Genomic DNA, 24,366 nt, shown 5'->3' with positions numbered 1-24,366 from the left:
AATAATATAAGATTTTCTACTGTTACATCTGGTCACCATTCTAAGTAGATGATTTTTAAGAAGAGAAATCTGAACCAAATGTTTGGAAGAAAAAAAAAAAGGCAGTTTCAAAATATACAGAAGTACAACTTGGTTAGGATACGTGTATAAAAACTCTTCAAATGTCTTACATTTTAGACTGACTCACAGATGCTAGAAATGGAAAACACCAGGCAGGCAGGCACGCAGCCTGGCTGCCAGTACAGGGTGGTTCCTTAAACTACATTTTCTAGAATTATATCCAGCCTAGTTATACAAGTCTCAAGTGATGGGGTTTTCAACACTTTTCTTGAGCAACTAATTCCAGAAACTGTTACAATTTACCATCAAGACACTTTACCTCATAGCTGACTATATTTTATATCTTAATTTCATCCTAAAACTCGAAGTTACATCCCTATGAGCCCTCCTAAATAATCTCTACCCCCTTCCTGGCATTTGCTGCCTTAAAATTCTACATTGCTATGTTCCATCTGAAATCACATCACACAGAAACTTAGCTACTTAAAATAATATTTATTTGGCCAACCTGCAATTAACCCTCTGCAAACTCTTGAAATACTATTTTCTCACCTCTTTGGTTTATTTCCAATGAAACTAGAGAAGTAGAAGGGCACGAGCAACAGATTTCAGCGGCATAAGTATTACATTATTAGACTTGTACTGCATATCCCGAGGAATGATTCAACTGGAGGGGGAAAAAACAGGTTCTTATAACAAAGTTGTGCATATTAAAAATGTGCAGTACTTTCTAATGTGATTCCAGTAGTGAAATAGCAATGAAATACCAGGGCAAATGAAATTAACCGAGGTTTTAATCCCTGTGTACTTCATGGATTTCCTTTTTATAAGACTATCTAAAAGGGAGGGTGCATGCAATGAATGCCTACAGGCAAACTGAAGAATAGCTATTATTCTCATTGATAAGGACTCTTATTTTAGGCTTAAGCATGATTGATTTATTTTTGTATTCCCTCAGAGCTAATCTCAAACTTACATGCTTTGTCTCTTAAGGATGCTACACTAGGATTCTACCCTCTCTCCTCTATTATACACTTCCAGCCTCTTTAAAAAATCAGCATTGCCAACTTTAATGATTTTATCATGAATCTTGCAACATTTGGTGCTGTTTCCAAAGTACCAGCTCCTGGATTCCTATATTTCAGCTTTCATTTAAAAATATACACATATATATATGAAATTCTAGCCCAGACAGTTGTAGGGAAAGAGAGCTTGAAAATGTTAGCTTTACAGGCTCAAAAAAAATAAAAGGCAAATAAAAAAACCCAAATGTACCACTTTAAAAAGCTGATCTTCTGAGGTGTATATGTTGTTGTTTGGTTGGGCATTTTCTGTTCATTTTATTTTATTGTTCTCTCATTTTAAAAGCATCAGTCATAATTTTTGAATGCTTGGGCTTGGGAATACAAAGCCCAAAATAGCTATTCATGTGATCTATAAATCTGTCAATGTTTCAAGACTTTGCAATGTTTCAGACAGGCTGTTCAAACTGCTGCTATGATATTAGAGTGAGTTCTTATGCTAGTTTAAACCTGGGGCGTGTTAGGCCAACCTCCTCCACTGACTAACTCCTATAGAATCACACAGGGAGAGTCTGTCTGAGAAGTAGCAAAGGCCAAAACCATTTAGGGCTTTACAGGCCAAATAAATAGAAAGAGCTCAGTTGGGCTTTTTCTGAAGGGACCAAAAGGAAAAAAAAAAAAAAAAAAGAGAGAGTTTTATTTTATTGAAGTTCCCCCTATGGGATACATGGAACAAACTGAAATGCACTTTCATGCCCCCAGCCAACATTCAGCTGAAGGGTCAGACAGCAGATGGTGTGAATGCATCTCTGACTTACACATGTTTTCGTCTTTAAAACCTTTTCTACGTGCCCCATGGAAAAAGGCACCTTTTCATTTTGACAAATTATACTGCCTGCATTTCCATCCCCATTTTTATTACTAGGAATATCCTGGTTGATGAGAAATTCATCTGCTCTTTAGTTCTCCCTTGAAGATACAATCCTCATAGTTAGTTATTGTGCTAGTAACTATGAGGCCACAGAGGACTTTAAAATAAAAAATGGAATCAGCAGCAGCAGAAGACTAAGCAATAAACAGTCCATATTTTATCTTTTATGAGAGTGTCTTTACTGGAAAAGTGGAAAGCAACACAGATAACATGATGCATAAGCAGAAAGCCGTCTAAACTGAAACATGTCAACGTTTGTTTTCAGAGGCATCAGCAGCTCTCTAGAGTTTGTTCTTGGCCGAGAGACGCTGAAGACAATTTCATTTAACAACCAATCACCTTATCAGCCTTGCATAACCCCTATTTAAATATATCTGTTGAGGTCTGTGGGCATGGACCATTCACTAAGTGGCCAAAACTTGTGAAAACTGTTTGCAGAAAAAACAAATCGTAGATCAATTGAAGTACAATATACATCACAAAAAAAGCCATAGCTGTTTACTCAACCCTGCAAATAACCCAAACCAAGAACTCCAAGACACACTGCAATTATTCCATGCATGGGAAGCCAGGTAATATTGGCAGCCATAATTAAAATGCTTTAGTACCGTCTGGCAGCTCCTTAATCAAACCCAGTTACCACTTACCCATTTCCAGACACAGCAGTAAACGGTCGCCAGGAAATTTCTATAGGGAAATCTTCTATTGACCATGTTTTGCCATTTATGCCAACTGCTCCCTATTTACTTTTAAGCCAATTATGGTTTATTTTTAAGAAGTAAATATTGCTTTTTAACTAGTGTCTTTGGGATTTTGTTTCTCTAAATTAAAAAAAAAGTCTAAAATCAGAATATATTTGCAAGGTTTATATATTTCCAAACTAGTTATTTTTCCTATAAATGTTTTAATGCTTTTACTTAGTTTTGAGGCACAGATTAGACATGCATAAGCCATACTACCAAAAAAAAAAAACAAACAAACACACCCACTGAGGCTTTCTACCTGCAATGGATGCCCTCACAGAAAAGTCTTGTAACAGAAAATTACATCCTTGCTATAGAATTCTGCATTGTGGTTCAGGGAGCCTCTAAGGAATATTTCATTCTCAATTACATTCTGTAAGTGGTTATAAGCATTTGCTTAGGTATGAGTCCAATAGGGTTCTATTAAAACCTATAGGACTTTCCCCCTCCCCTAGTGGAGAACAGTTAGGAAAAAAAAAAAAAAAAAAAAAAAAAATCAGTAAGATCCCAATCCTGCAGTTACAAACCTGCCTAGTTTTATGTACTGTAAATAGTCCTATTCAATGCAGGTGTGTAACTTTTTTCAGGATCAAGGCTTAAATCTTAAAGAGCTCATCTAAACAAAGTATGCATTAAAAGAAATAATGAAAAGTACTCAAAAAGTGTCCTTTCAACGAATAATAGGTCTCACCTGCATTTCTGTTAACTGACTTAAGTAAAACATTCATACATAATGTGGCTTAGCAATGCAAGTGTGCTTTAAAAAGAAAATCTGAACATAAAAATGTAGCTTAACCTAACACACTGGTTTGGTTGACCCGCTCACAATATTCTTAAGTGAAATGAACTTTTTCAATTTTTATTTAGACAATACAACACTTTCATTAAAAAAGTCTTAATTCATATATTAAGAGAGGCCATTACCATCCTCACAGTCTGATTGACTGTTCAGACTTCCAATCTGTGAAAGTTTTAGATGAATAATGGCTGGGCATAACAGCCCAATTTATGGTTGAAGTCTAAATGTACCATCCAGAAAATGGCATAACACTGGTCCCCATTGAAGACTATTTTATTTTTTCACACAGTATATAGATAGATAGATATAGATTTGCTCCTTTAGTTTGGACCACCAGAGACAGAAGTACAAACTAGAACATCAGGCTCAGCATCTTCACCTCTCCTTCAACCTTCACGGGTGTCTGGAGATGAACTCAGCAACTATAAGAGCCAAAATGGAAAAGCAAATCCAAAACACCAAACTTTGGAGAAAATATGGATTCAGAACATAAAATTCACACCTGATCATATATTACAACCAAAAAAACATTAAAAGAATATTAAGGTTGCAAAGTCAAGCCCTCAGAAGTTAGGAAATGCCAGAATTAAGATTGCATCCACTTGCCCCACCCTCTGTCTACTGCAGCCCTGCCCCCTCCTTCCCAAATCTCCTATTTTCTCTATCCCCGCCCCATCTCTCTGCTTTCTTGTCAGACTCTGAGGCTATTAAGAAGGCCAGGGCTTTATAAAGTAGTAAACAGGCAACCAGGAGCTTTGCGAAGAGGGCTACTAACAGGGAGTTTCGCAAGGGAGTTTGGAAGGGGGCAAGGTTCACTTGCGTCCTTTTAAACCTGTAAACTAAACTATATTCAAAACTTTTTGATTTAAACAAAACCCTTTCATTAACCTAGGTGGCTGTAGGAGAGAATGCAGGCAGAAGCCCAGCAGCAGAGTGGGGGCTATCCAGTTTATTGCACTGAATGCAGCATGTATGATTGCCTGCCCTATGGGCAGGTGGTATGTGTGTGCATTTGGTGCAAGAAGCTCCTGGCCCTCAGAGATCGCGTACGGGCTTTGGAGGCCAGAGTGGCAGAAATGGAGGAGCTAAGAGAAGCAGAGAGGTATGTTGATGAGGCTTTCCGGGACACTGTAGATTTGTCCCACTTCCGGTCAGACAGACCTTGCTTTAAGGATCCTCAAAGTGCTGCCATGGCAAAGGACTGTCCTTAAAGCGCTGCCGCAGCAACACTGTAGCATTGCTGCCCCTTCTCCCCATTGGCGGCCCTGCCAGTAGGGTCCATACTGGCAGAGCACCGAGAGAGGAGGCAAAAGGGGCAGGTACATTAAAGCGCAGCAGCGCTTTAAGGATAGTCCTTTGCAGCGGCAGCACTTTAATGTTGCTGCGCCTCCCCCCCCCCCCGTTGATAGAGCCACTGACGGGGTGGGGGTGGGGGCGTGGAGCAACATTAGGGTGACCAGACAGCAAGTGTGAAAAATCAGGATGGGGGAGGGGAGCGGGGTTAATAGGAGCCTATATAAAAAATTTAGACCCAAAAATGAGGACTGTCCCTATAAAAATCGGGACATCTGGTCACCCTAAGCAACATTAAAGCGCTGCTGCAGCAAAGGACCCTGCAGCGCTTTAACAGCCCTGCCCCTTTTGCCCCTAGGGCCGCTGACAGGAAGGGCGGGCAAAAGAAGTAGCTGCCCCGAGGCCAGCAATTTGAAAGGGCCTAGGGCTCTGGACACCACTGCTGCCCTTTCTGCCAGAGGCCCCACCTCTTCCGGGGGCCAGAGCTACCCCTCGTACCATTAAGTGTCATCAGTTGTTTTCACCCCTGGATAGAGGGAGCCTATATAGGAGGGATGGGCTCCACCTAAGCCAAAGTGGAACCAGACTGCTGACACTTAACCTTAAAAAGGTTGCAGAGTAGTTTTTAAAACTAAGAGATGGGGGAAAGCTGACTGTTGCAGAGGAGCACGTGGATCGGACAGAGACTTCTCTTAGAGGAGAGTCTACTGATAGCAATAGTCAGGAGGAGAGGATGGAAAAGGATAAGGTAGGGGCCAGATCAGACAAGAAACATTCACATAAAGAATCCAACACATCAGAAAAGGGCAGACAAATAAACAGGGACAAGTTTTTAAAGTGCTTGCACAATAATAAGTCTAAATAATAAGATGGGTGAACTAGAGTGCCTCATGTTAAAGGAGGATATTGATATAATAGGCATAACAGAAAACTGGTGGAGTCAGGACAATCAATGGGACACAATCATTCCGCTGTACAAAATATATCGGAAGGACAGAACACGTCGTGCGGGAGTGGCACTATATGTGAAAGAAAATGTAGAATCAAATGAAGGTAAAAATCTTAAGTGAATTCACATGTTCCATAGACTCTCTATGGATAGTAATTTCATTCTCTAATAAGAATATAACATTGGGGATCTATTATCGACCACTTGACTAGGACAGTGATAGTGACAATGAAATGCTAAGGGAGATTAGAGAGGCTATCAAAATAAAGAACTCAATAATAGTGGGGGATTTCAATTATCCCCATATTGACTGGGAACACGTTACCTCAGCATGAAATGCAGAGACAAAATTTCTCGATACTTTAAATGACTGCTTCTTGGAGCAGCTGGTACAGGAACCCACAAGGGGAGAGGCAATTCTCTATTTAGTCCTGAGTGGAGCACAGGATCTGGTCCAAGAGGTAACTGTAACAGGACCACTTGGAAATAGTGACCGTAATATAATAAAACTTTTAACATTCCTGTGGTGGGAAGAACACCTCAACAGCCCAACACTGTGGCATTTAACTTCAGAAAGGGGAACTATGCAAAAATGAGGGGGTTAGTTAAACAGAAATTAAAAGGTACAGTGACTAGAGTGAAATCCCTGCAAGCTGCATGGACACTCTTCAAAGACACCATAATAGAGGCCCAACTTAATTGTATCTCCCAAATTAAAACACACAGTAAAAGAATTAAAAAAGAGCCACAGTGACTTAACAACCATGTAAAAGAAGCAGTGGAAGTCAAATCCTAGTGAGGTAAATAGAAAGGAGCATAAACACTGCCAAATTAAGTGTAAAAATGTAATAAGAAAAGCCAGAAAGGAGTCTGAAGAACAGCTAGCCAAAAACTCCAAAAGGTAATAACAAAATCTTTTTTAAGTACATCAGAAGCAGGGAGCCTGCTAAACAACCAGTTGGGCCCCTGGACGATCGAGATACAAAAGGAGCACTTAAAAAGATGATAAAGTCATTGCAGAGAAACTAAATGAATTCTTTGCTTCAGTCTTCATGGCTGAGGATGTTACGGAGGTTCCCAAACCTGAGCTGGCTTTTGTAGGTGACAAGTCTGACGAATTGTCACAGATTGAGGTGTCACAAGAGGAGGTTTTGGAATTGATAAATTTAACAGTAACAAGTCAGCAGGACCAAATGGCATTCACTCAAGAGTTCTGAAAGAACTCAAATGTGAAATTGCGGAACTACTAACTATGGTTTGTGACCTGTCCTTTAAATCGGCTTCTGTACCCGATGACTGGAAGATAGCTAATGTAAGGCCAATATTTAAAAAGGGGTCTAGAGGTGATCCCGGCAATTACAGACCGGTAAGTCTAACGTCAGTACCGGGCAAATTAGTTGAAACAATTCTAAAGAATAAAATTGTCAGACACGTAGAAGAACATAAAATGTTGGGCAAAAGTCAACATGGTTTCTGTAAAGGGAAATCATGTTTTACTAATCTATTAGAGTTCTCTGAAGGGGTCAACAATCATGTGGACAAGGGGGATCCAGTGGACATAGTGTACTTAGATTTCCAGAAAGCCTTTGACAAGGTCCCTCACCAAAGGCTCTTACGTAAATTAAGTTGTCATGGGATTAGAGGGAAGCGCCTTTCATGGATTGAGAACTGGTTAAAAGACATGGAACAGAGGGTAGGAATAAATGGTAAATTTTCAGAATGGAGAGGGGTAACTAGTGGTGCTCCCCAAGAGTCAGTCCTAGGACTAATCCTATTCAACTTACTCATAAATGATCTGGAGAAAGGGGTAAACAGTGAGGTGACAAACTCTGCAGATGATACTAAACTGCTCAAGATAGTTAAGACCAAAGTAAGCTGTGAAGAACTTCAATAAGATCTCACAAAAACTAAGTGATTGGACAACAAAATGGCAAATGAAATTTAATGTGGATAAATGTAAAGTAATGCACATTGGGAAAAATAACTCCAACTACACATACAATATGATGGGGGCTAATTTACCTACAACTGATCAGGAAAGAGATGTTGGAGTCATCATGGATAGTTCTCTGAAGACATCGATGCAGTGTGCAGCAGCAGTCAAAAAAGCAAACAGGATGTTAGGAATTATTAAAAAGGGGATAGAGATTAAGATGAAAAAGATCTTGTTACCCTTATATAAATCCATGGTATGCCCACATCCGGATTACTGCGTACAGATGTGGTCTCCTCATCTCAAAAAAGATATATTGGCATTGGAAAAGGTTCAGAGAAGGGCAATTAAAATGATTAGGGGTTTGGAACAGGTCCCATATGAGAAAAGATTAAAGAGGCTTGGACTTTTCAGCTTGGAAAAGAGGAGACTAAGAGGGGGGATATGATACTGGTATATAAAATCATGAGTGATGTGAAGAAAGTGAATAAGGAAAAGTTATTTACTTGTTCCCATAATACAAGAACTAAGGGGCACCAAATGAAATTGATGGGCAGCAGGTTTAAAACAAATAAAAAGAAGTTCTTCATCACACAGCGCACAGTCAGCTTGTGGAACTCCTTGCCTGAAGTGGTTGTGAAGGCTAGGACTATAATAGGGTTTAAAAGCGAACTGGATAAATTCATGGAGGTTAAGTCCATTAATGGCTATTAGCCAGGATGGCTAAGGAATGGTGTCCTACCCTCTGTTTTTCAGATGGTGGTGATGGATAGCAGGAGAGAGAGGAGAGAGAGAGAGAGAGATCACTTGATCATTATCTGTTAGGTTCACTCCGTCTGGGGCACCTGGCATCGGCCACTGTCACTAGACAGGATACTGGGCTGGATGGACCTTTGGTCTGACCCAGTATGGCCGTTCTTATGTTATGTTCTTCTCCTCCTCACTGCCTCGGCAACATCAATGGGAGTACTAATAGTGCAACAGAGACCATATCCCTATTCACAATTCCAGTGCACAACAGCACGACCATAGCCTCTAGAGCAGCTAATGCAGAGAAAGTGCTGTGCAGTCCTTGCAGCAGCATATCCAGTGCTGGCAGACTCTCCAGAGAATTTAGCTGCCATAATCTGAGAATCCTCAACTGAGCGTGTTCAAACTGAAATTTTTCAGACGCTCATAAGTTGGCCACATTTGGCCAACTTTTCACAGTGACATCAAAAGGCACTTCTGACACCAAGACAACCCCTTTGCCCAGTTTCAAGCCCCTGCTCCAAAGCATGGAAACGCTACAGCTTCTCAACAAAACGGCTTTACATTTGGAGGGGTTTTTTGTTTGTTTGAAGATATGGGCAACATGATGCATTTTTCCCTATCCTCATTCTCAGAAATGGCTGACCTGTTTTTGCTGAAACTTTCCCCCCAAAAATACAGCCTGAGACAAGGGAAATTTTAGCCCAATAGCTAAAGTCTACCAGAGTTATAAGTAACTGAAAAACAGGGTCTTACGTGTCTTAGGCAACCTGAACTATAGGCATCACTACCTGGACCACCTGTAATATCCAGCTCATAACTGGTTACACACATGCCTCTGCACACAAATACAGTATATAGGCCTACAAATGCACTTCTCACTTTTGGGATGCATTTATTGTAAAATCCTATAGTGGAAAGTCCTATAGAAGTACAAGTGTTCCTGTAGGTTTATCACTCAGCCATGATCTATAGTCCTCTTGCTGTTCTAGATCTTGGCTTGTCTTAAGCAGAAACAGCTAATCATGCCTAATTGTTTCAAATGGTATGTTGGTTTTATGACAGAGAAATATGTCCACTGAGGTACAGGATGAGACAAAACGATTCATTTCCAACTAGAACCTAAACAGATTTTGAAGCTACCTCTCAAGACTGAAATATCAATTTTTCTAGCTCTAGAGTGTGTAATTTGACAGCATTCCTTCCTAGAGGGACATGTTGCCCTTGAGTGTGACACTGGACTTCCAAGAAAGTAGCGAGTAATATAAAACTACCAGATCATTCCCTTTTGTTTCCCTTTTTACAAATAGCATATCAACACTGAATTACCACATCACTGGGTTTCTTAATGTTTTGACTCCTTTGAAAAGTCAAGTTATTCCTTTTTCTTTTTTGCTATTTCCAATTTTACTATTTTTCCTTACCTTGTTTCCCAAGGTGTCCCTGCGTGTATGCACTTGAATAAAGCTAATGTTAAAATTATAAAATACAAAGGTTAAGGAACGTCTGTACATCTGGGCATAGTACTTAAAAATTATCCAAAAAGTACCAAGTTTGGTTTTAAAGTCATACAATACCCTCTAAACTGATCATTGTATGAGGCCTCCTTTACGCATGACCATAATATCCCTTTGTAACCAACACACATCCCTCAGAGATGTTTTTTTTAAAAACTAACACATATTTAACACAATTGAAATACCGGAAGATTCTCATTGTTGTTTTTTATAGAACCCACATGTAAATAATCCCCTTTTCATCTGCCCTATAGAGCAGGAGGTTAAAATAACTGAGGACTTTCTCTTAATTATACAGCTGAGGTGGATCCACCAGGTCACAGCAGAAAAGAAGGGAGATTTATATCCTTGATAAGCATGGTAGTTATTATTCAATATACAGTACTGCTCTAAGGGAGGTCTAATCATTTCCTTACATAGTAGTAACACTGTATCCTTTGATTTATATTGTATTATTCTAGCAATACAACCCAGTATCCTGTTTTTGTCTTTAAACACAACTGAATAATTAGTCTGAAGGCTTTATTTCCCACATTTTCTACAACCATCTTCTGATTATTAGAGCGCAGCACCCAATTAACAGGCATACTATGTTCCCCATGCTTTGCACATAAACTGCTAATTCCATATTTATCTGTTCTAGACAGCATTTACATGTATGGTAAGTGTTTTCCCAAGCAAATAAAACTTTGTTAGAATTAAATTAATTATATATACTTACGAAACGTAAGAGGGAATACATTAACAGAGCATTATCATTTTAAACAAATGCCTGAAAACCAGGAAATTCAGAGGAAAAGAGTCACATTAAAAGAAATCTACCATACAAGATTGTAAAATACAGAAATGCTGTTAGTATAAACTGAACAACCAGAGCTATTTCACCCTATGAATCCCCCAAAGTACCTTCCTCGTGCCTGAGCTTGAGAAGTGTGTATAACATAACATTCAGATATATTTTCCAAGAGTACTGTATAGTAATCACTGCAACCTCAGAATAAAAACATTCACAAAGAATATGAAAACACTTCTGAACAGATTCCCATCAGATTTCTTTAAATATCTCTTATAATCCTTCCCCATCCTACCAATGACAAACTGGTCAATAATATTCTGGTATTTCTTTAAACATATTTTAAGAACATTTATACACTATTTACAAGTAATGAATTCACATTTTGTAAAGTGTGTTTTAAAAATGAGGAAAAATATTTTTCCTCAGAGCAAAGTATATTCTTTTATTGTTCCTTCATCTAGTTTTCCTTTCTGGTTCATGACCAGCTCTCTTTCCTGTACACAGCTGTGATAGGGAAGAACTACAATGGAAGATCAGAAAAAAATAAAGCCTAAACTACTGATTTTTCCTGACCCAAGCTTTACAAAATCAGTAGTTTGGGCTTTATATAGCTAATTGACAATGGGAAATATATTCCAGGAAAAAATTAAAAATAGGTTTTTCTTTCATTTGAAATTTTTCTAATAATTTTTCAGGATTTTTTTACATTAAAAATTCATTTCAGTGAAAAAAACCCTCCCCCCCCTACTTTTCTCCCACTGGAAAAAGAGGGCCAAGTGCAAAAAAATAGTGTGATATTACCTGTAGAGTTAAAAAAAAAAAAAAAACAACAAACAAAAAAAAACCAGAAGTATACCAAAAACCTGTATCAAAAGATTGGAAATTCTGAAGTTGAAATGTTTCTAAACATTTTGATTTAGTCAAAATGTTATTTAAAAAAAAAAAAAAATACCTCTTCCCTAAAACAAACAAAACAAAGAAGAGCTGATGAATTTTAACAAAGAAAAGAAAAGCACTTAATAGCAGTAGCATAACAAAGAACTAATCAATTAGTTTTTTTTCTACTACTACACACCAATTGCTATTAAGACTAAGGGCTTGGCTACATTAGAAATTTCAAAGCACTGCCCCGGCAGCACTGTGAAGTGTGAGTGTAGTCAGAGCCGCAGCGCTGGAAGAGAGCTCTCCAGCGCTGCTTGTAAACACATTCCCTTACGGGTGTAGAGTGCAGCGCTGCCCTGATTACACTGACACTTTACAGCGCTGTATCTTGCAGCACTCAGGGGGTTTTTTCACACCGAGTGCGAAAGTTGCAGGCGCTGTAAAGTGCCAATGTAGCCAAGCCCTAAGCAAAACTCTTTAGTTAAGACAGTCATGTTCTGAGATGAAGAATTCTGTCACTCAGCAGTTAGAAGAGATTACGAGTAAAGCATGAAAACCCTTGGATGAGGTCTGAAGGATACAGACATACAGAATATTGGCTTCTGCCTCTTCAGAGTTAATTTTGATGCTGTGGCATGAGTTCACCATTGCAATCACATTTGTGAAGTCTTAAACACTGAGAGTTGAACTCATAAGGTATTCCATTTCTTCCCTAGCAATGTGTCATTATTACTCTTCTGCTTTTTATAAGAACCAACTTGGTTGAAACTGTCTTGGAAACCTTTTAATATGAATGGCACAAGAATAATTAAATTAACAGGCTATTCTGAGTTAAGCTTAAACCTCTTCACTATTTAAAGTGTTTCTAGAATTTTCTAAAATACTAAGGTAGAGGTCGCCAACCGAAGGTGCCACGGGTGCCAATTTATTGTGGCACGCTGCTGCTAGCCAGGGATCCCTGCTGCCTGTCCCGCTCAGCGCGCTGCTGGCCTGGATGGACAGAACTCTGGGCACAGTGGGCTGAGCGGGCCAACAGATGGGACCCAGCTGACAGGGGCCGGCGGACGCACCCCAGACCAGCAGTGGCTAAGCTGCTCAGCCCACTGCAGTCTAGGGTTCCATCCACCGGTTCCTGAAATGAGAGAGTACTGACTGGACACAACCACATAAAAGGTGATGATGTAATATTCCAGATACAAACACTAAAGTGTACAAAAACACAGGTATATAGTGCATGAGGTTTATTAGTTATTGGTTAACTCTTGGTCCGTTGAAGTCAACCAAGCCAGGATTTCATCCCTAAATTTAAGGTCCTAATAAACTCTACCTCTACAATATTACTACTGGATTGTGTCTCAAAACAACGTTCTAATCTATGGAGAATTATCATGAAAGCTACACTAGCTTGGATACGAAGTTTAACAGTAAATTGTTTTGAGGATTTTTGAGACAAAAAACATATTATGAGTATGTTTAAGCTCCTGAAAATAATGTATTCACTATACTGATGGAAGCGAGCAATCACCACACGAACTCCTACACACAGGTTGTAAATGTACCAATTTCTAACTTATCTTACATTTACTCATTTTCACCTTGAGCAATGTCAACTATTTCAAATTATAGCAAGTTATATGTTGGTTTTTCTCTTGGCTTGTCTACATGGGGGTTAAACTGGATCAAATCCAGTTTTAAAATGCTTGCATACACACAACAACACAATTCGTCACTGCACAGTAACTCAGAATTTATCATAAACTCGAGTCCTCTTGCAAAGCAGACTAGCTTTGCTTCAAATCATATTAGTGTAGCCTATTGTTTGTGTGAAGCAATTACCATGCACCATTTCTCATGTTTCAGTTGCTATCCACTGTGCTTTGCAGGTCGACTGTTACGACATTTATCTCTGTCACTGCTCATGCTATATGTGTGAAGTTTGGCAAGAATGAAACAACTCCCATATTGTAAATTTGGATTGGAGTAAGATTTTGTCCCATTTGCTCCTGGATCTCCTTTAGCAACTACAAACAGTAATAGACTCCAGAAGCCCCACAATATGCCTCACAACAGCTGCTTAAAGCCAATGCTGAGACGCCTGGATCTCATCGCCGAAACCAAGGGTAGACGCATCAGTTCAGGAGACAATTTCCATGGACATGCCCCAGAATAAAGTCCCTTTTTAAAGGACATTGCAAAAGCAGATGTCCATGAGGTGTCAGGGAAAGGGTGTCTAAATTTGATTTGGACAAATAAGGAGGAACTGTTCAGAATTCTGAAAATGGAAGACAAGCTTAGCAAAGTGATCCATGAAATGGTAGAGATCATGATTCGTACAGGAATGGTAGGAGGAAAAACAGCACAAAGATAACTCGATTTCAAAACAACGCAACTTTAGAAACTCAGGGGAGTTGGTAGATAAGAATCCACAGAAACAAGTCAGGGGAACAACACAGTTCAAGAGAGCTGGCAGTTTTTCAGAGAGACATTATTAAGGGCAAACAAGAGCAAGCTGTCCCTGTTAGGAAAGATAAGGAAGTACGGTAAGAGACTACTATAGTTTAATGATCTGAAACTCAAAAAGTGTCTACAAAAGTGGAAATAGGTCAATGATGAAAGGATGAATATAAAACAGTATGTACGGGCATTAGAAAGGCCAAGGCACAAAACTAGATTAAAACTATGATAAAACTAGCCTAACCCTGATGCTGGGGAAAAATGGAGCAGATGACCTCTTGGAGGTCGCTCCCAAGTCCTACAGTTCTTAATCCTATGACTGTGACGGCCAAGTAATAGCCTGATAAGAGCAAGCAGCTCAGAGAAAAGAACACCGCAATGAAGGACAAAAGGAGGCAACAGTGGTAGGGGACAATGTGACCCTGTCAGTTTTTGGGGATTAACGGACAGGATCCTATATCAATTAGAGAAAACAACCCATCCAGACATTATTCCAAAGCCCTGATGCCTGCACTTCTCCTCACCACAGGACAAATGTATGGGCACAGAAAGAGGAAACATGGGAGGGTTTTTTTTTTTTACACGATTTGAACCCACTGACTTCCCACAATTCACAGCAAAATCAACCTCAGGACGCACGCTGCTCTGCAATTAAGTAAAGGACCCTAGATAACCCCCAAGAATGCTACGCTCTCAGTTCACAGCAAACTGTTGCCATGTGCTCACACGATCAGAACTGAAAATGGAACAGGTATTTTGTGTGCTCACTACTGATGCGAGTTGCATGCTGCAAGTTACCCGAGATGCATCAAAAAGTTTTGGATTAAAAATCCCATGCAGACACACCCTTAGAGAATAGGATGAGACCAAACATACTCCAAATTTATACCTACTATAAACAGAATCCCAATCAACAGAGGTGATTTTTCCCCCCTTCTTTTTCAGTTACAGAATAGAAACATTTAATGAATGCCACACTAAAAGCTTTGGACATTTATGCAGATACAGACTGGGTTAAACCTCATTTAAAAACTGTAGGGGGTGACCACTGCCCCTCATTTAAGATAGCTATAACAAGAGTTTCAGCAGCCCCTTCCTAAAACAAAGGTATACCACCCAGGAATTAGAACTATGTGGGCAGTGCGCTTGTCCGAGTATTGTTTTAGGTAAAGATGGGGGAGAGGAGGCGGCAGCAGCAGGACCATCACCACAGAACAGAAGGAGCAGGAAGCTCCACCACAGCCTGAACAAATGCAATAGCATGATCCTAAGGAAAAGCCTAGGGAGCTTTCAGGGGGATGATGGCTGAAACTGGTTTGATGCTGTAGGCAGGGAAAACCACTCTGGTTCAATTCTTTCCACATTCAGGGAAACAGGACTTTGTACATAATCTTGTAAATAAACAGAATTGCAACAAAAATACCTGGTTCCATCATCAATTTCTCTTCTTAATTAGAACAATGTGCAAGACCCTAAATTTTGGCTAATCACTTGCATCAAGAGGTGTAACGGGATATACTGATGCCAGCATCTTGGGAGAAGACTGCTTTTGTCACTCTGCTGAGCATGATCCATTTCACCATGATGCCTTTTGGGCTTTAAGGAGCCCCTGCCATTCTCTGGAGACTCATGGATTACATGTGGCAACATGCATCTGTGTACTTAGACGATGTGGTGATACTCAGCACCAACTGAAAAGCCCAACTAGATCATCTCAGGGCAGTTGACCAATCGCTGAGAGAAGGAGCCCCCTCCTGCACCAAGACTCCCTCCCAGAGCCCATATCCCAAACCCCCTCATGCACCCCAACACTCTGCCCCACCCCAGAGCCTTCTCCTGCATCCAAACTCCCTCCCACAGCCCATATCCCAAACACCGTCTTGCATCCCAACCCCTTGCCCCAGGATCAGCCTAGAGCCTCCTCCCAAATCCCTGCCCCGGCAGTGAAAGTGAGTGAGGGTAAGAGAGAGTGAGTGGGGGGGGGGGAGAATGGAGTGAGGGGACAGGGCCTTGGAGAAGGATCAGGGTAGATCCTGAGTTGCCCTTAAATTCAAAAAGTGATCTTGGGCACAAAAAGGTCGGAGACCATTGATCTACTGAATGTGTACCCAATTTGTATGCATGGTGCTAAAAGCACCAACTTTCCAATGTGCCGGGGGCTGCTCACTGCTCAACCCCTGGCTCAGCCACAGGTCCTGCCCCCGCTCCACCCCTTCCTGCCCCCTCCTCTGAGCCTGCCGTGCCCTCACTCTTCCCCCTCCCGCTAAGAGCCTCCAGCATGCCACGAAACAGTTGATCAGGAGGTGCGGGCAGGGAGGAGGCAACATTGATCTGCAGGCATGTCCGTGGGTGGGAGGCGCTGGAGGGAATTGATGGGGGGCTGTGATGTATTACTGTGATTCCTTGGCAATGTACATTAGTAAATTCTGGCTCCTTCTCAGGCTCAGGTTGGCCACCCCTGCAGCAGGCAATCAGCCTGAATGAGCCATTTAAGGAGGACAATAGAACTTTGGAGATACTAATCTCCCACCATCCTGAGGAGCTTCCTGGGATGTTGCTTTGACACTGCACCTGGTACAGAGTACCACCTTGGACACAGCTGGTATTTTTCCACTGGAAACAAAGGGTTCCCACTTTATGCAAATTCTATTTAAGGCTGGGGAGTAACACAAACAGGATTGTCCCATTCCCTGCCCAGGAAGGAAGACTGCTAAAAGACACCTGAAGGGAAAGGCAGGGTTGAGACCAGGCTCAGACAAGAGTCCAATCTGTAAAGAGAAATAACTGGAACGCTAAGCCACAGGAACTCTGCAGCTTGCCTAAAAAAACATTTAGAGCGAGAAATTACAAAGTAACCTGTTCTTGAGCCTACTGAGCTTAGTTTGAATGTTTTGTTTTATTTGCCCAGTAATCTGCTTTGTTCCATTTGCCATCCCTTATAATAGCTTAAAATTTACCTTTGGTAGTAAAACTTATTTCTTGTTCATTTCAAAACCCAGCTTGTGCAATTCATGTGAGCAAAAAACTTTGCATCTCTCTCTCCACATTGAGGGAGAGGGCGAATTTTTACAAGCTTGCGCTGTGCAGGTATATCTATACAGCGCAAGACAATATTATTTTGGGTTTACTCCCCCAAAACGCGGTGTGCACATGAGTACTGGGTGAATTCCCAAGCTGATTCCTCCCACATAGAACTGATCTCAGTGTCTCTGTATCCATTTGCAGCTGGGTGTGTTCCTACCTGCATGTGTATGCTGGAGAAAACCTGAAGGCCTGGCACAGCTAGGACAGGGTGAGGAAACCCAGGCTGATGGAAAAGGTGGAACTAGTTGAACCCCAGCACATCAGGTGGCATCCCGGATGGGGGGTGGGGTCCAACCCGTCACATAGTAATCCTCTCTGTCAGAAATCCACGGTTCTTTCTACTTTCATGCCCCCCACTGAAAATGCATAGTCAAACAGCAACTTGTATATGAACACAAAAAGACACTGTTCATTAATTTATGAATACATACCATTCACATGCGGTCATATTTTAGAAACAGATGGGAATACTAAATAGATTAAGTTCAAGTCTACTGTACAAAAATAAGTCCACCTTAGGTCTATACTACAAAATTAAGTCGACCTAAGTAACGTCAACTTACAGCTACCACAGAAATTAAATCGCTTGTGTGTGTCTACGTTGCATTTCTTGTATCAGCAATGCATGTCCTCACAAGGAGGGCTTGCACCGATTTAACTGTCAGTGTGGGGCACTGCAGGCTGACTTCTGAAAGGCAGCAACAGTCAATGTAAGCAACGCAGTGTTTACACATATTCTAAGGGACCATTCAATGTAAAGCAGCCCATCAAAACCTCTGCAGTCATAGGGCAAAAAGGGGGGTTTAGTGGGTTACAAATTGTTGTAATAAACCATAATTACAATCTCTTTATTAACAGGCCACTCTACTTTGAATGGGTTCTTTAGTAGTCTGTCTAATCTGACATTTCAGTGGATCTACTCCCTTCTTTTGGTCCATCTAAAATACATTTGATTATGATCCTGTCTACTTTCGGTTGTTTCGGAATGCCTGAGGTACTGTGCTGATGTGTTAACAAACAGAGCAATATGTCAAACATTATACAATGTTTTAACACTTTGGAATTAATTGTGTAATAAATTAGGGCTTGATACAGCAAAGCTTACTCATGTACTCAACTTTTCTCATGTACTGATTCACATGGACCCAAGGGTACAACTATTGAGCTCATAGGGCCAGCCAATAGGAGCTAGGTACCAAAACACCTTTAATAATCTTGCCCTTCAGTTTTTTTATTTCCATAAAAACTATAAAATGTTATAACTTCTTCCATACCCTTTATAAAGAAAGTATCTTATGCTGCTTTAGGGCTAGACTGTAGAGCTCTTTTACACTTTAGCGAGCTATTACTCATGTGAATAATCCCAAACAACTAATAAAAATACTTTTTCACACAACCTGTAATTAAACTCTGGAATTCAGCGCCACAGAAAGTTGTTGAGACCAAGAATTTAACATCATTCAAAAAGGGACTGAATAATTATATGGATGTCAAGAATATCCAGAGTGGCCATAATTAATTATATCAGCAACTTTGGAAAGGATATTAAATCTCATGATTTAGGGTTCATGTCAATCTTTAACTATTGGGATCAAGATAAAACCTAATGATAGGGGCAGAATATCCCATATCTGCCTACTTAGTCTGAAGCATCTGGTACTGATCATTATCACAGGTTACCAACTAGATGGATCTTGGGTCTAATCCAATAGTGTAGTTACCATATTCCTATATCAAACTCCTTAGAGGTTGTTTACCCTGGATGTAACAGGAAAATTTATCATGAGACTTACCCCAGAAATCTCACCATTCTGGAAAGAGGCTGGCAGATCCCTTCCAGCAAGGTTTCCCCCACTGCTTGCAGCTTCCTCGTAGTAGAACCATACCTGCCACCCAAGGATGGTAGAAGTATCTCTGAAAACCCTACCACTTCAAGATAATATAGTGGCAGCTGTAGAAGTAACTAATTTCTGAACAGAAGATTTTATATGAAAACTTTCTACTTCTGATCCAATGTGTGGCAGACAGAAACATATTTGTGCATCACAAAGAAAGGATTAGAAAGTACCATAAATATTACAAGCAACATTTGTCCCAGGAGCGATAGATCAGTGGTTTTTCCCATTAAACAAAAGGAAATTTTGAAGAAAAAAAAAACAAACAAAACCACCATCTTCACAGATTGTAACATAATCATATGACATCCTGTGTTTAATCAACATGGTATTATTCCTATGCATTACAAAATTAACTTAAGAAAACAAAAGAAATGCACCATGCCACAATTAAATGCCCAGGTTAATGGTATTTCTAAATATAAATACAAATACAGCAGCAGTTTTCTGATGGAAGTGAACAACATCTTTACTGCACTAACATTTACAATTTACTGAGATTGTCCTGAAATTATATTATCTGTAAGCATACGGTACCTTCCATCGACCTCAATGGGACCAAGATTTCACATACATAGCTTAATCCTCATATGCAAGTGGTACCTACAGACAGGCCTTAAGAAATCTACTCACTTGGTCTCTGAGTGAGTAGCAATTTTATGTGAACATGAGCAAGGCAACTAGGGCCAAGGAGTTGTGAACTCGAAAGAAGCTTTGGGGCTGACACACCACACGTTTTTCACCTTAGCACTCATCTAGTAGGTGGTCAGGCAAATTTTTCAAACCCCACCTAAGACTACACAAAGAGAAATATATACAACTCTAATTTATATTATTGTACATGATGAAGCTTCAGCAGTTGCATTATAAGTCACTATTTCCAAAGGTCTATAACTGTGCACTAAAAAAATTTGTTCTGGATTGAGTCTTGGCAAGCCAGGCCTTTTTAAAGTTATCTTTCAAACTGATTTGTTGGCTGTTTTTAAATTCTGGAGATGGAGAGCCAGGAATTGTTTATTTGGTGGGTGGAAGCAGGCAGGAAAAAAATGTGAGCAGTGTCTTTCAAAAAATAAAATAAAATAAAATAAAATTGAAGAACCACTAACACACTAGTAAGAGAATAGAGTACTTGTTTTGGCACCATGGTGATTTTTTAGATGTAGTCAATACTCATATTGCTAAAATAATCACTGTATATTTTTTAAATTTGTAATGAACATTTGTGAGTCGCTACACTTATTTTTTAATTTCATTCCAAGTTCCTGGGCAGGAAGGCTTTACAGGGAGCCTATTTTGGGAGGAAGACTGGAAGATGGCATGGAAATATTTGGAGATTGGAAAATGGAGAAGAATCATGGAAGGCTGCACAGAACAAAGGGCAGAGGAGTTCCAGAATGGTCAGATAATCATCACTAGCGATAAGAATCTTTGAAGGAATAACCTAAGTATCAACCCCATTATACATAAAGGAGTATAGAATGTAGAATAGAAACTTTCATGTGTGTCTTCACCAGAAAAAGCAGTGTATATATTGGTTAGAAGTGAGTGAACACCAAAACGTCATTTTTTAAGCTTCTGTTAAAGACAGAGCTACCTTAACCATAACCAGAAAAATGCACTGAACTTGTATTACAGTAGGGCAAATCATGTGTCTACTAGAAAGGATACATTATTACAAATCCTCTATTATCGTCCAATGGCTAATCGCAAAGAAAGTTTCTAATACTTATTTATGTTATTTGAAAGTGGCAGAAGTGTTAAGTGAATGGAAATAAAACATATTGATCACCAGTTCTCTGTAGAAAACTACATTTCAGAAGGTGAGAAAGAGAAAATCTAGTTTGCAGGAAGGAATAGTTCTGAAGGGTAAGAAGCATAGAAGAAGGAGGGAGAGTTTACAGTGAGATTGGGCTGAAGGAGGAAATAAGATTTGGTTATGTGAGAATTGCTGGGAAGGAGAGAGTTCTTGTTACATATCCCAATTATTTTTAAAAAAAACTGTTAACATGGCAAGGCAGAGCTGGATGCAGAAGATATCTCAGAAGAGAGTTTAATGACAGCATAAAAAATACAAGACACGATCAGGGAAGAAGAATACACATGAAGATAGGAACCACTACATTAAATAAAACCTGTGATTCGTTTAGACCAACATCCTGTCTCCAAGAGTGACCAGCACCAAATGTTTCAGAAAATGCAAAAATCCCCATAGTAAGTGGATGTGGAATAATCTGCCATCTATGAAAGTCTCATCCTAATTTATATTAGCTAGAAGTTACCAAACCCTAAAGCATGATGTTTTACATTCCTTCTAAAGTTGTTCGCATTATCTGCTGTAACACTGGAATACAGCAAAGACAGAAGTCTTCCAGAAGAGGAGAGGAGAGGAGAGTTGAGGAAAAAAGGAAGTCGACCTAAAATCACGGAAGTCAACATAATCACAGGGCTTCCTCCAAAGACTGGGACCAGCATAAGAACAGAAATGAGGTAGAAGTTACTGGGGGAAGAAAGCCAAGGATGGAATTAGTGGGGCAGTAAAGTAGTGTCATTGGAGAGAGTGTCAAAATGGGAATCAGGTAGGGATGTGTCAATTGCAGGGTGCAATCCAGACCAGCGAGAGGTTGTGTCACTGCCTGCCCTGTAACTCTAGCTGCCTCACAATATTTTCTTGTCATAGCTCCCAAACTGGTCCACTCACAAACAGTATAACAGCATGCATGTTACACTCTGGGTGTTTGTGTATAGCTATAGCCTTTGCCCAGCAGCTTTAACCCCAGCAGCCTTTCAGCAACAGTCCAGTCACACACTCGCCATGGTTACTACTTGCAGGGTACTCCAACAAACTCTCGGTTCTGAGTTTTCCATAAAATGTACGTTCTGCACTGTCCAGCTCTCACCTGGGCAGTTCAGATATGGGAGGTCCTCGTTCAGCATAAGGGGCAATATTCAACATTTTGCAACTTTAACTGGAGTTACCAACCAGTTCAGTTAAAACTGAATACTGGGTAACTTTATATTAAAAATAAGATAAGTTTATTTAACTACAAAGAGATAGATTAAGTGAGTACAAGTATAAGGTATTAAAGTCAGAAATGATTACAAAAATAAAATACTTCCCAGTAGCTAAAACTTGACAAGTGAGACTTGGTTCAAGGTCAAAGCCTTACCACAGATTCCCAACAACATTGCTGACCAAACTGTCAGGTCAGTATCCCTCTCAAGGTGAAAGCGGTGGGGGGGAGGGCTTGGGGTGTTTCCCTTTTATAGTCCAGTCACCCTTTGAAGTGAATTCTTCAGAGGATTACCTCTCAAAGCAAAGTTTATTCGAACAGTAAAGAAGGTGACATGGAGTCCGGCAGTTAAGGTGGCTCCATAGGCTTTCCTCTCCCCTGTGTGTGCTGAAATAGACATCTGTCTTGTCTCCTGCTATTCCCCCTCCCCTTGATGCCTCAAGTACCCTTTTTACTACTCACAGGTGAACTGAGGTAAGCACACATTCCTTTGTTTAGGACAGACCTGTTTAACAACTTTTGCCTAGTCAGGGCTGTGTGGGTCTGAGTGTGTGCTAACATACTACAAGGGAAAGTCATAACTTTACATGTAACCTTGCTACATATGTTTCCCCATGATGATATTGACCAGCAAGTTATTAGTTTTCAAAGGATACCTCACAAGGCATATTTTGTACAAAGATTATTACAATGATGTGAATACAGGGGATGAAAGACCATGAGAAAAAGAGACCCGCAGAGGATTAAGAAACGTTGACAGAATCCACAGAAGGAAGGACAGGGGAGAGAGAGAAAGTGGGGAGCAATCAAGTAGTGATCAGAGTGAGAATACAGGGATCATGTTCAAGAGAGAACTGTATTTGGTGAAGATCAGATCAAATTCATTAATACAACAGCCAGTCGAATGCCAGTGATCCCACAAGGATGTTAGAGAAAGGCACTGAAGGATGGCAGGATATTAATATGAAAATTGAAGTTTCCCTACATGTGAGGAGGGATTGAGTCAAGTTGTTGAGTCAAAGAATCAGCATTGCAGTGGTGCAGCTTGCACCCATATTAATGCTTAGCACTTTAGGTACTTTCTGAAATCATCTTTAATAAATTTGCACCTATAAAACACAGCTGTTACAACTCTTCCTCTTGTTTTTCCTCACTGCATGGAACAACAGTCAGGTTAACCCATCCAAGCACACAGTTGTGCTCTCTGCTTCTGATGCCATTCTGGCTTGGTGTTAAATTCATGTGGCCTCACACTACTGAGATCTGAAGATGGTAGTACCCTTCTTAAAAATTAACTTGGTGTTTGTACACATTTTCTTTTTCTTCTTCAAGTGAATGTAATGATCAAGAAAGGCAATACACCAACTGACCTGGAGACCAAATTCCTCTATTTACCTACATGATAAGTACAGTCTGGACACCTGCAATGCAAGCTTCCTTTTACTGCTTTGCTACCATATACCACCTCACGAGTGTATTTATTTCTGTTTTCATAATCCCTAATACTGATTGTGAACAAGCCTTTGGTCCCACTTTCAGACACAGAGGCACTAATATTACTTATCAATAGATACAATAGATTTGATATTGCCCCCACAAGGCACAAGAGAATGAATCACATCAAGCTTTGGAAGGGGCTGGTCATTTAGATCTCTCCCCCAAAAAAGCCTGCTGTCATGGTTAAGTGCTCTAATGGGAAGGGGAACAAAGGGTTTAATACTACCTATTACGGTGACCAGATGTGCCCATTTTATAGGGACTGTCCTGATTTTCTGTCTTTTTTTTTTTTTTTTTTTTTTTTTTAAATATAGGCATCTGTTACCTCCCACCCCGTCCCGATTTTTTACACTTGCTATCTGGTCACCCTACTACCTATAATAATAAAAAAGAAAACCTAAATACAGATGCACCTCCATTTCAGATGCCTAGAAGATACCTCAGGTGTCCGACTTTATTGCATAACATGTAGTTACCTGCAGGTCAGTGTTCTCACTCTTTCAGACTGTTCCAACTACATCTAAAACTCAAAAGTACTTGTCAAACAACATTGGTAGTGTTAATCAGTGCAGCTTAGAATTATCATGAAGTTTAGGTTTTGTTTTTTTAAACCGAGACATACCACATTTTGAGAACCACTGCTTTAGGTCATTCATATTACAACGGACAATTGCGAGAGATGCTTGTGTATTCCCACAGCAAAGTATTCCCTCGGATGGTGAAATATAAACACACACACACTTGCACAGG

The 24,366-nt window shown here is 40.1% G+C and overlaps 1 protein-coding gene across 5 annotated transcripts in view; it reads right to left on the bottom strand.

Annotated features, from left to right (window-relative positions):
• COBLL1 (cordon-bleu WH2 repeat protein like 1) overlaps window positions 1-24,366 on the bottom strand; it is a 150,203-nt gene that overhangs the window by 112,900 nt on the left and 12,937 nt on the right. For 3 of the 5 annotated variants that reach the window (XM_075070153.1, XM_075070154.1, XM_075070155.1), the window contains exon 1: window positions 613-707. The exons of the other annotated variants lie outside the window; for them this stretch is intronic. The gene's annotated coding sequence lies outside the window, so the exon portion shown is untranslated. Of the gene's footprint in view, window positions 1-612; window positions 708-24,366 lie in introns of those variants that run through there. 5 annotated transcript variants of the gene reach the window in all.

This window comes from Chelonoidis abingdonii, chromosome 10 (assembly GCF_003597395.2).
Source record: "Chelonoidis abingdonii isolate Lonesome George chromosome 10, CheloAbing_2.0, whole genome shotgun sequence".
Classification (NCBI taxonomy): Eukaryota; Metazoa; Chordata; order Testudines; family Testudinidae; genus Chelonoidis; species Chelonoidis abingdonii.
Note: the sequence above shows the minus strand (reverse complement) of the source record. Positions and strands in the feature narration are given on the sequence as shown.